Source organism: Chlorocebus sabaeus, chromosome 15 (assembly GCF_047675955.1).
Source record: "Chlorocebus sabaeus isolate Y175 chromosome 15, mChlSab1.0.hap1, whole genome shotgun sequence".
Classification (NCBI taxonomy): Eukaryota; Metazoa; Chordata; class Mammalia; order Primates; family Cercopithecidae; genus Chlorocebus; species Chlorocebus sabaeus.
The window spans coordinates 52,994,339-53,004,181 of record NC_132918.1 but is presented as its reverse complement, the minus strand read 5'-3'; positions in this window follow the sequence as shown (position 1 = coordinate 53,004,181).

Below are 9,843 nucleotides of genomic sequence, written 5' to 3'. Positions count from 1 at the left end.
TTTATTTTGTTCGACAGGCCAACTTGAATTTCCCCAAAGAATGTTTTGAAAAGTAAAATATCAAACATATTAAGCATGTAGGACTTTGCCGCCCATACTTATTGCCCAGAGGAGGGAGGTTGCCATGGCAATGCCTCTGGTAAGGAGAATGAAGTCTGGCTGAAGGGTGAATAAAGTATCACAGTGGGGCACAGGCTGCCCCGCCAGGCAGCAAGCCCTTTATGATACTGGAAGTGTTTGCCCAAGTCTTAAGAATTAAGTCATAATTAAGAGAGAGTAAGAAAAACAAATGTCCAGCTGCAAAAAAAAAAAAAAAAAAAAAAAAATGTTGAGGGGTGGGGGAGTCAGAATGTAGACAGAGATATTTTAAAAGTCAGCAGTGAGTGAACGTGACTATGTCTTCTTATGACAGCTGGCAGAACCTGCCCACCAGTAGCTTTTGTGCAAACAGGCCACACCCCATCCATCTGCAGAAGGGTACAGCTAATGGAGTAGAGAGAACCCAAAAAGGAATTCACTGGAGGGCTGGCATCAAATGAGCTTCATGGCCTCTTTGGTAACACACCAAAACTTCCCAGAAATTAACACAAAACCTAGGCAGGAGGAACTCAGCTTCCAGTATGGCTTAGTAAGCTCCTATCAGGCTAACCTTCCTGCAGATAACAAATATAAACTCTGTACAAAATATAAAAAGTAACTACTTGAAGCCACTAGAGAGTGAACAAAGTCAGACATATTCTGAAGGGTAGTTGACATTTAAAAGAGAGGAAAGGCATAAAGAAAATTTCTGTTTTTGAGGCTTCTGGCCCAAGGACAAGCCAAAGACAGGTGGCATGAAGTACCTAAAATCTGTTAGAAAATCTGCAGTTTTTCTGGCCTGAAGAACCATGAGACAGAGTTCAGGGCAACTATAGCCACTATAAGGTGAGCAAAAAATCTTAGAAAAAAGAGACTCAGGGGAGAAGATCCCAGTTTTCTATAAAAAAACCCTTCCTGAGTCTCTAGCTAAACCCTAAGCCATGCAAGTATAGGGCTGACTACAAACAGCTGACTTAGGATCCAAAGCTGAATGGAGACCTGAGATGTCCCCAAGACACAAAGTTTGCTGTATGAGTACAAGCAAATTAGTTGTCTTCTCCAGCAAACAAACAAAAAAAAAATCAATACTCTTTGGAAGACTATAATAGCATCTAGAGTCTGAAACATAATATTCACAATATCCAGGATGCAATACAAAATTATCTGACATGTGTGTGACATGGCCTATGTTTAAGAGAAAAGGTAATCAATGGAGACCTGACCCCAAGATAACCCAGATATTAGAATTAGCAGATGAGGACTTTTAAAGCAACTATTCCAACTATGCTCAAATACATAAAAGAAAATATGCTCATAATGACTAAAAAGACAAGAGATCTCACAGAGAAATAGAAACTATTCTTGAAAACAGAACTTCTGAAACTAAAAATACAAAATCTGAAATTTAAAAATGTATGAACTTAGCAATGTGGAGATAACAGAGGAAATCATCAGTTAACTTGAAGATAGATCATTAGAAGTTATCCAAAAATAGAGAAAAAATTTTTTAGCAAAAACAGAACCTCAGGGACTTGAAGGATAATATCAAAAAAGAAACAACTGAGGCCAGAAAACAGTGGTATTTTTTAGGGGCTGACAGAAAAAAAAATGAACAAATACACTTCAAGAATGAATGCAAAATATAGTTTGCAGATAAAAGGAAACCATGAAGATTCATTGCCAGAAAATCTTCACTATAAAAAAAATGCTAAAAGAGTTCTTCAATCTAAGGGAAAATGATACTAGATGAAAACTAGGATCTCCAGGAAGACATAAAGAGCATCAGAAATAGACCTTGTTGAATAGGACATTGGATATCACTAGATGTATAAAGCAAGACTCAAAGCCTAAGAATTTGAGGCAGTCAGGCATTGCACCTCGCTTTCCACCATCACAGCGGTTCTGAGCAGCTGTCAGCGTTCCTACTGTCTCACATAACTGGGAGTATGAATCCACCTACAGAAGCACATATTGCTGTACATACAAAGAGGAAAGACAGTAGAATTAAGTAGGTAACAGCAATAGGTAAGTCTTGGCAGTCTGTAAACGCAATACTAAAGCAGGAAAATCTTAACTTTGTAAACTGAATTGAAAAAATAGTTTTGAAAATGTTACTTTGTACATATTTAATGTAGAGGCGAAAAGTTTCAGGATGAGAATTCCCTCATAATCGGCATATCTCAAAGGCATCTCTTAGTGGGTCTCCAAATAATAAGCAAAGCCAGTACCAATGACAGAGAATTCATCAATGGTCATTCTCTGAATGCCTTGCCTCATACTAGGAGGTAGTATCATCTAAAAAAAAAAAAAAAAGATACGTTCACTTCATATTTCTAATGTCTTGCCTCATACTAGGAGGTAGTATCATCTAAAAAAAAAAAAAGATACGTTCACTTCATATTTCTTACCAACTTATCAGTTTGTTAGACATTTGTTTTTATGTTTTGATCTCTCTTTTTATGTGTGCTAACATTGAATATTTTGTGTGATATGTGTGTCCCTTTGTTTTGTGTTTATGGACGAATTGAGTATTGGTAAGAATAAAGGAAATTTCAAAATCCTTGGTTCGCAATCAGAATGTGCTAAAAAATGAGAGACTTCTAGACTCCTGGAAGAATAACAGCAAAAAAATGTAATTTTATGCCAAGTACATTGAGTTGATGGATTAAAAATATCTGCTAAAATAACTTTTTCACACTAGGATGGTTAACAGGGACACCGTGTGTATATATGAAAGTTGTATAGAGATAAGATTTTAAAAGAAATGAAACTAAGGCTACTCTGTTTGCATTTAATCACCTAAAACCTAGTTTTAAAAAAGGATTACAGAGTTATCTATTAGTCATCATCATTGATGGCAAATAGTTCAACTCTCCTCTCCCTCCAGGCATATTTTCCTCCAGGATGTGAAAGAAAAATATTTTCCAAAGCAGTTGTCTTTAGGCCAGATTCTCCCAAGGAAATAATTATGGCCCCTGCAGTGGACAATTTAATCCCAGAGCAGCTGGTGAGGGTACGGTTTGCAGAGTAGGATGGGACAGACAATGAGTGTAAAGACACTGTTGTGAGATCCTGTAGCTGATTGCCCTTCAGTTCTTCTGCTCTGCCCTGATTCATGTTTGGATGGAATGGAAACTCCAAAACCAGGCTGAACATGAGTTCCTCCACTTACATGCAACCCCTTAACATTCTTTTTTTCTTCATAGAAGCTAACTCTTCTTTCTGTGAACAGTAGAACTGGCACTTCAGTTATTGTTCTCCAAATTGGGTTTCATACACTTAATATATTTTCAAGATTCAGTTGTATTCATTTAGTCAACAAATATGTATTAAATATCTATTTTGCAAAAAATGAAGAAACTTTGCTATTAAAATATAATATCTACGAACCATGTAGCAAATGTTTTAAAAATTAAAGAAATAAACGGAAAAAACTAGACTGCAGTAGGTGAAACTGTTGAGTCCCATAGTAGGCACTCCTTATGGATGCATCCACACCCCAGGACATGCACAAGCTCCCCATACAAAAACACCTCTCACTAAAGTTAAGCTCACTATCAAGAATTAGAGAGCATGTGAAAAAAAAAAAAAAAAAAAAAAAAAAAAAAACCATGATGAGAAAGCCACCCAAGGTAATAACCAAGAGAAATCCCATCTCAATATCTATAGCTAATAGAAAAATCTAAAAGAAACTGTAAAATAAGCATATGTAAAATGTCCAAAAAAATAAAAAAGGTGTAGTGGGGGGATGGAGGAACATGTGGGATTTTAAAATAAACCAAATAAAAATGCTGGAAATCTAAAATATAGACACTGATACAAGAAACACAGGTAAGTTAAACAGTGGACTAGACACAACAATAGTGACTGAGGAGAGCAAGTCAAAGAAATGACCCAATATGAGAAGGAGGGAAACATGATGACTGAAAAGGCTTTGGAGACATGACACACAGGATGGGGAACTTCTCAACATGCATTTAATTCAGGTTCCAAGAATAAAGTCAGAATAAGGAGAAGAAATGTCTCTATACTTGAAAACATACGTTCTAGTATTGAAAACACTCTGTCTTCTGAGAAGTATTAAACCATGCTTAGCTACACTTTAGTGAAAATGGAGAATATCAACAATAAAAATAACATCTTAAAATAAGAAAAAAAATATGTATTACATACCCATGGCAATGAGACTGACATCAGTACCAAAAAAATGACAAAAGACTTTGTAATCATTTCTTCAAAGATCAGAAGGAAGATGACTGTCAAGCTAGAATTTTACACCCAGCTAAATCATCATTCCAAAGTAAGGACAAGATAAAGAGTAGCAACAGCAACTGTGATCAAAGCCTTCATGGGACCGGCATAGAAGATACTGGAAATTCCAGCTGTCATCATGCTCCGAATGTGTAAGCCACTCAGGATTCTCCTAGCAAAAAAGGGTCAGACTTAAAGAATAGGAGATCCTGTTGACCTTGTTATGTGGGGAATCTGATACAAATTTCACTGAGGATTCTATCCAGACACTCAAGAGCAGGTGGGCCTTGAATAGTAGTCATCATCTTAGTTTTAGTGTTATTTACCCATCTGAAATGGCTTCATTAGTTTGAGAACTACAAAGATACATACACTAGGTGAGCAGAGGGCCCAGATTAAATGTAAGCTGTGCTCACCCTAAGACACGTACATCTATGAATACCTTGGTCAAGTATTTTCATATGCAAGGAACAGAAAACCCACTCCAAGATTCTGGCTGTTCCTGCCAAGTGCTTACTCATCAACTAACAACTGTTGCCCCACCCAGATCCAATTCTGTGTGAACTTCTAGTTAAAGCATCCACTACTGCCTAAGCAGAGTCTATGTTTCTCTTAGTTTAAATTCTCTCCAAAGAGAAAATCTTATTGACGACTAGCCAGTGAAATGTTTGTCACCCCCTCTGAAGAGAGATCCCCTCTCTCAAGAGTCCATCTCTGATCCAATCAGCTCTTTCCCTGTGGAGCAAGAACTGTTGGCTTGCCTACTCAACATCCATTCCACCATCACTATCACTTTTTTCTTATTAATATTGTAAATCAATCCCTCCCTCCTATGGTGCTATCCTCAGCTCAAGGGGTATATTCTGATTTGCCTAAGTCATGGTGTCCCATTCTCCTTACCAGTGATTGGTTTAGGGGATGGAGCACATGACCTTGTTTCTTTTTTTTAAGTCTTTATTTTTTTAAAGCAGTTTAAGCTTACAGCAAAATTGAAAGGAAGGTACAGAGATTTCCCACATACATGCAGGTGCATAGAGTCCCCCATTTTCAACAGCCCCCACAGAGTGGTACCTTTGTTACAACTGATGAACCTACATTGACACATCATTATCACCCAAAGTTTACAGGATTTGCTCTTGTCACTGTACATTCTAGGGGTTTGGACAAATGTGTGATGACACATATCCACCATTGTAGTGTCCTACAGAGTGGCTTCATTGCCATAAAAATCTTCTATGCTCTGCCTTTCCCCCAACCTCTGGCAACCACTGATCTTTTTACTGTCTCCATAGTTTTGCCTTTTCCAGAACGTCATATAGGTGGGATCATACCCTATGTAGCCTTTTCAGACTAGCTACTTCCAGTTCATAATATGCACTTACAATTTCTTCATGTCTTTTCATGGCTTGATAACTTATTTCTCTTTAGCACTGAATAGCATTCCATTGTCTGGATGTACTACGATTATTTATCCATTCACCTACTGAAGGACATCTTGGTTGCTTCCAAGTTTTGGCAGCTAAGAACAGGTCTGCTATGAACATCTGTGTGTGGGATTTTGTGTGGATGTAAGTTTTCAATTCCTTTGTGTAAATACCAAGGAAAATGATAGCTACATCATATGGCAAGATTATGGTGAGTTTCGTAAGAGCACATGACCCAGTTTTGACTAGTGGTTCAAAAGGAAAGATTCCATCATTTCTTCATTGAAGGGAAAACTTCTTCACTCTTAATGAAGAGACAACAAAAGAGGCAGCTCCATCCTTGGAAACATATACACACACACACACACACACACACAGGTGCACACCTTCTTCCTCCATCTAAGCATTCTCATGACTACGTGTGATACATTGGAAGTACTGCAGCCCAAAGGTGAACCAACATGGATGAAGGCAGAACAAAAGAAGCCTGGGGAAATGGAGCCAGAGCTCTACTTTATGTTCCTCATCTGACAACACCCCTCCTCTGAACTTTTTATAATGTGTGGTAAGTTTTCTTTTTTTTTTTTTTTTTTTTTTTTTAGGCAGAGTCTCGCTCTGACACCCAGACTGGAGTGCAGTGGCATGATCTTGACTCACTGCAACTTCCACCTTCTGGGTTCAAGCCATTCTCCTGCCTCAGCTTTCCAAGCAGCTGGGAATACAGGCACATGTCACCATGCCCAGCTAATTTTTGTATTTTTAGTAGAGACGGGGTTTCACCTTGTTGGCCAGGCTGGTCTTGAACTCCTGACCTCAGGTGATCCACTCGCCTCGGCCTCCCAAAGTGCTGGGTTTACAGGCCTGAGCCACCGTGCCCAACCTTATGTGTGGTAAGTTTCTTTATTGCTTAAGTCAATTTCAGTTGGGATTTATTATTACTTAAAGCCAATGCATCTGAATCAAAACATGGACACCCACGCCAGTCCTCTATCAAAGATCACGTGTAGGTCCAACTCCCACAGAAATATCTACTGTGTCATGGGGGTTTTGTGGACTTGGAAAACACAAGGAAAGAACAATGTCCTGGGAAGTCCCATCTCATGAGAAAAAAAGTGAAAAAGAACAAGTTTGAGTAGGGATGAGAGATAATTCTAATGTCCTGTAAACTAGTGTGCATAGACTCATGTTTGAGTTCCAGGGCATACACATTGCAAAAAGTGGTTTTAAAATATATATATATATGGCTGTGTCGCTAAAATCTCTGTGGCGTAGTGAAAGGTGCTAGTAACTTTGGTGCCATGACCTGGCCATGTCAGGAGACCAAAGGAAGCTTCCTGAGGAGGAAGGGAGTCTTTGAATATCGGGTACTAAATGTACACAAAAGTGGTCCTTTTTGGAGCCAGGGACAACAAATTGTTTGATCTTAAATCTTAACCGCCAACTCAGGCCAATTCCAACTGACTAAGCTGAGAAGGACTCAGGAACGGAAGACTGTCATGATCAATTGGCAGTGCCTGTCATGGAACTGACTGGGAACCAGCAGTACACATGCCACAGGTTTGCTCTCTTGAATTCCTTTCTGAGATGGACCTCGGCCAAATACTCCCTGCATCAGTGAAGATGCATTCACTCTAACACCCCACGTTACATATTCAAAAATCTTACATTTTATTTTCTCTACTCTTAAGCAAGGATACACATACAAAAGTGCACTTTTTAGTCCACTTTAGATTGGTTTAAATTAACCAATCTAATCATTGTTGAACAATCCCCCAAACCCAGGAGCTGTTCTTGTCACATTTATTGTCCCTTGTGCTTCAGGGTACTTGACAATCCTCAACTACTGCTGTTTCTTGAAGAGCAACAGCACTCCACCTAGTAAATTTTACTTCAGAATGTTAGTACTATTGTTATTTTCAGCATTATTTTTGTCTGTCTGCCTCATCCTAAAGATTGTAACCATGAGTAGCTTTGACATGCTTCAAAACTTCTTTTGTTCTTCCAGGGAGCTTTTGGAGAGGGTCCCACTTCATGATGTCCCTATGAAACAAGGTCATGGAGAATCCTTTGAATTTGCTTCCACAAATATTTCTTTGAGTACCTATTTTGTGCCAGGTGCCACAACAGGTATAAAGATGAATAAGGAAGAAAAGAGAAGGATCGTTTGTCGAGATTCTGGTCTGCTATGCAATGTGCTAATACGCCATTCTGGTGACTTGGAAGCGTTCATCTCATTCCATTCCCATAACTACCTCCCGAAGCATCTTTACCACAGTTACAGCTGAGGAAACTGAGGCTTGTGGAGGTTACATGACTTGCCCGGTCATTCATCTAGTGGTTACTGGTGCTGGGATCTGAATCATGTCTGTCTGACTCAAAGCCCATGTTTCAATTCTCCTGACAGGAGACCAGTTGAGAAGTATGGTTCACAAGTTGGGGAGGGTGTCTTGGGAAATTTTGAGGCAGAGCACTTCCTAGCCCAGTGTATGAAAGCAGGTCAGTTATTAACCTATCTTAGCCTCAGCAACCCAGTCAACAGAGGCTAATACCTACCTTGCAAGGTTGTTGTGAGTATTAAAGATAATGAGTAAAACATCTAGCACACAGTATGTGGTCTATAAAGAATAGCTATGTTATTCAAAGCTATGTAAAAAATTACCATTTCTCAAAGAGGCAGCAGCTATTTTCTGATACAGTGAATTCTTGGAACTTGCAATGGGTGTGTATTGTGAAATTTAGGATCTAAGCTAGCAAGATTTTGCTATATGGCTCTGAGAAGGTATACGGTTGTCGCGAAAATCTCAGGAGTGTCTGCAAGATAAAAAAAATCTCAAAGCAGAGGCAAGTTCAGAGACTTGCTTTCCTACTCCTGAATCTTCATTCAGCTGAGCTACTGGCCAGGAATAACAAGAGGACTCACCATTGTTTGAGCCTGCCTGTGAATTTGCATAAAATGTGATTTAAAACAAAAACATAACCAAGGATCTGGCCCCCAGGAATAGCCATGGTATCTGCAGTGAGTAGAAGACCATTATTTATACTGCCTGGAATCCCACCACAAATCTTTACAGAAAGGCACAAACTCACATTGGATCAGGCTTTTGTTGGTCTCCAGGGAATGCTGACTTTGTTTATTAATGCCACAACAAATGTGTCTCTGAATAAGGGAATTGACAGAACACCTGTCTCTGCATTGAAACCTGATTAAAAGCAAGTCCAGCCCCTTCTAGTCTCTCAGGAGTCTTCACAGTTTCTAAGCTGTCCTTTGTGAGTCAGTGATGTCGAAGGAAGGAAAGCTCCATCCTTGCTTCTTCGGGTGATAATCCACACAGCACAGCATGAATACTCAAGCTCTCACACGAAACAATGGTCTGTCTTCCATATAGAAAGAAGGAGAGTTGCCTAAGTGGAAGGACTTGATAGGAGCTGAAAACACAACCCCATGACACCCAGTCCTCCCCTAATAAAGGTTTCTCCCTATCTCCTGTCACTGATGCTGCAAATTCTACTCTGGAGGCAGAATGGTACAGGCAGGCAGCACTTCTTGAACCTTTCCATGAAAGGACCCCTCAAACACAGGGGAACAGTGGGGATAGTTGCACAACGTTATGAGTGCACTGAAAACTACTGAATTGTATACCTTATTCTGTGAACTTATTATGTGCTGAAGTTATGTTATATGAATTATATGTTAATAATAATAATAAATTTTTAAAAAACACATAGAAGAAACAGCCTATGTCCTTGCAAGGCCAGCAGGGCCAGGACTCAAATGGACAGCTCTAAGTATGAAGTCTTGTGCATGTTGTATTCTGCTCCAACATATATCTATATCTGTTGTAATTGTTTAAGGTTAAAGTTATTTACCAGTTTAAATGTTTAACTTTTATCCCCTCAGATATTCAAATAAAATTGATATCCCAGGTAGACATACCTCAGATGGAGAACCCTATGGCAGCACCACTCACTTGTGGCTTGGGAAACACAAAGGGGAGGTGGGCTTACCAGGGTGAGATCCCAAGGTGTGGATCCCAGAGTACGAATCCCAGGATGTGGATCCTAGGGTTTGGGCGCCTAAAATGGTGCTGAA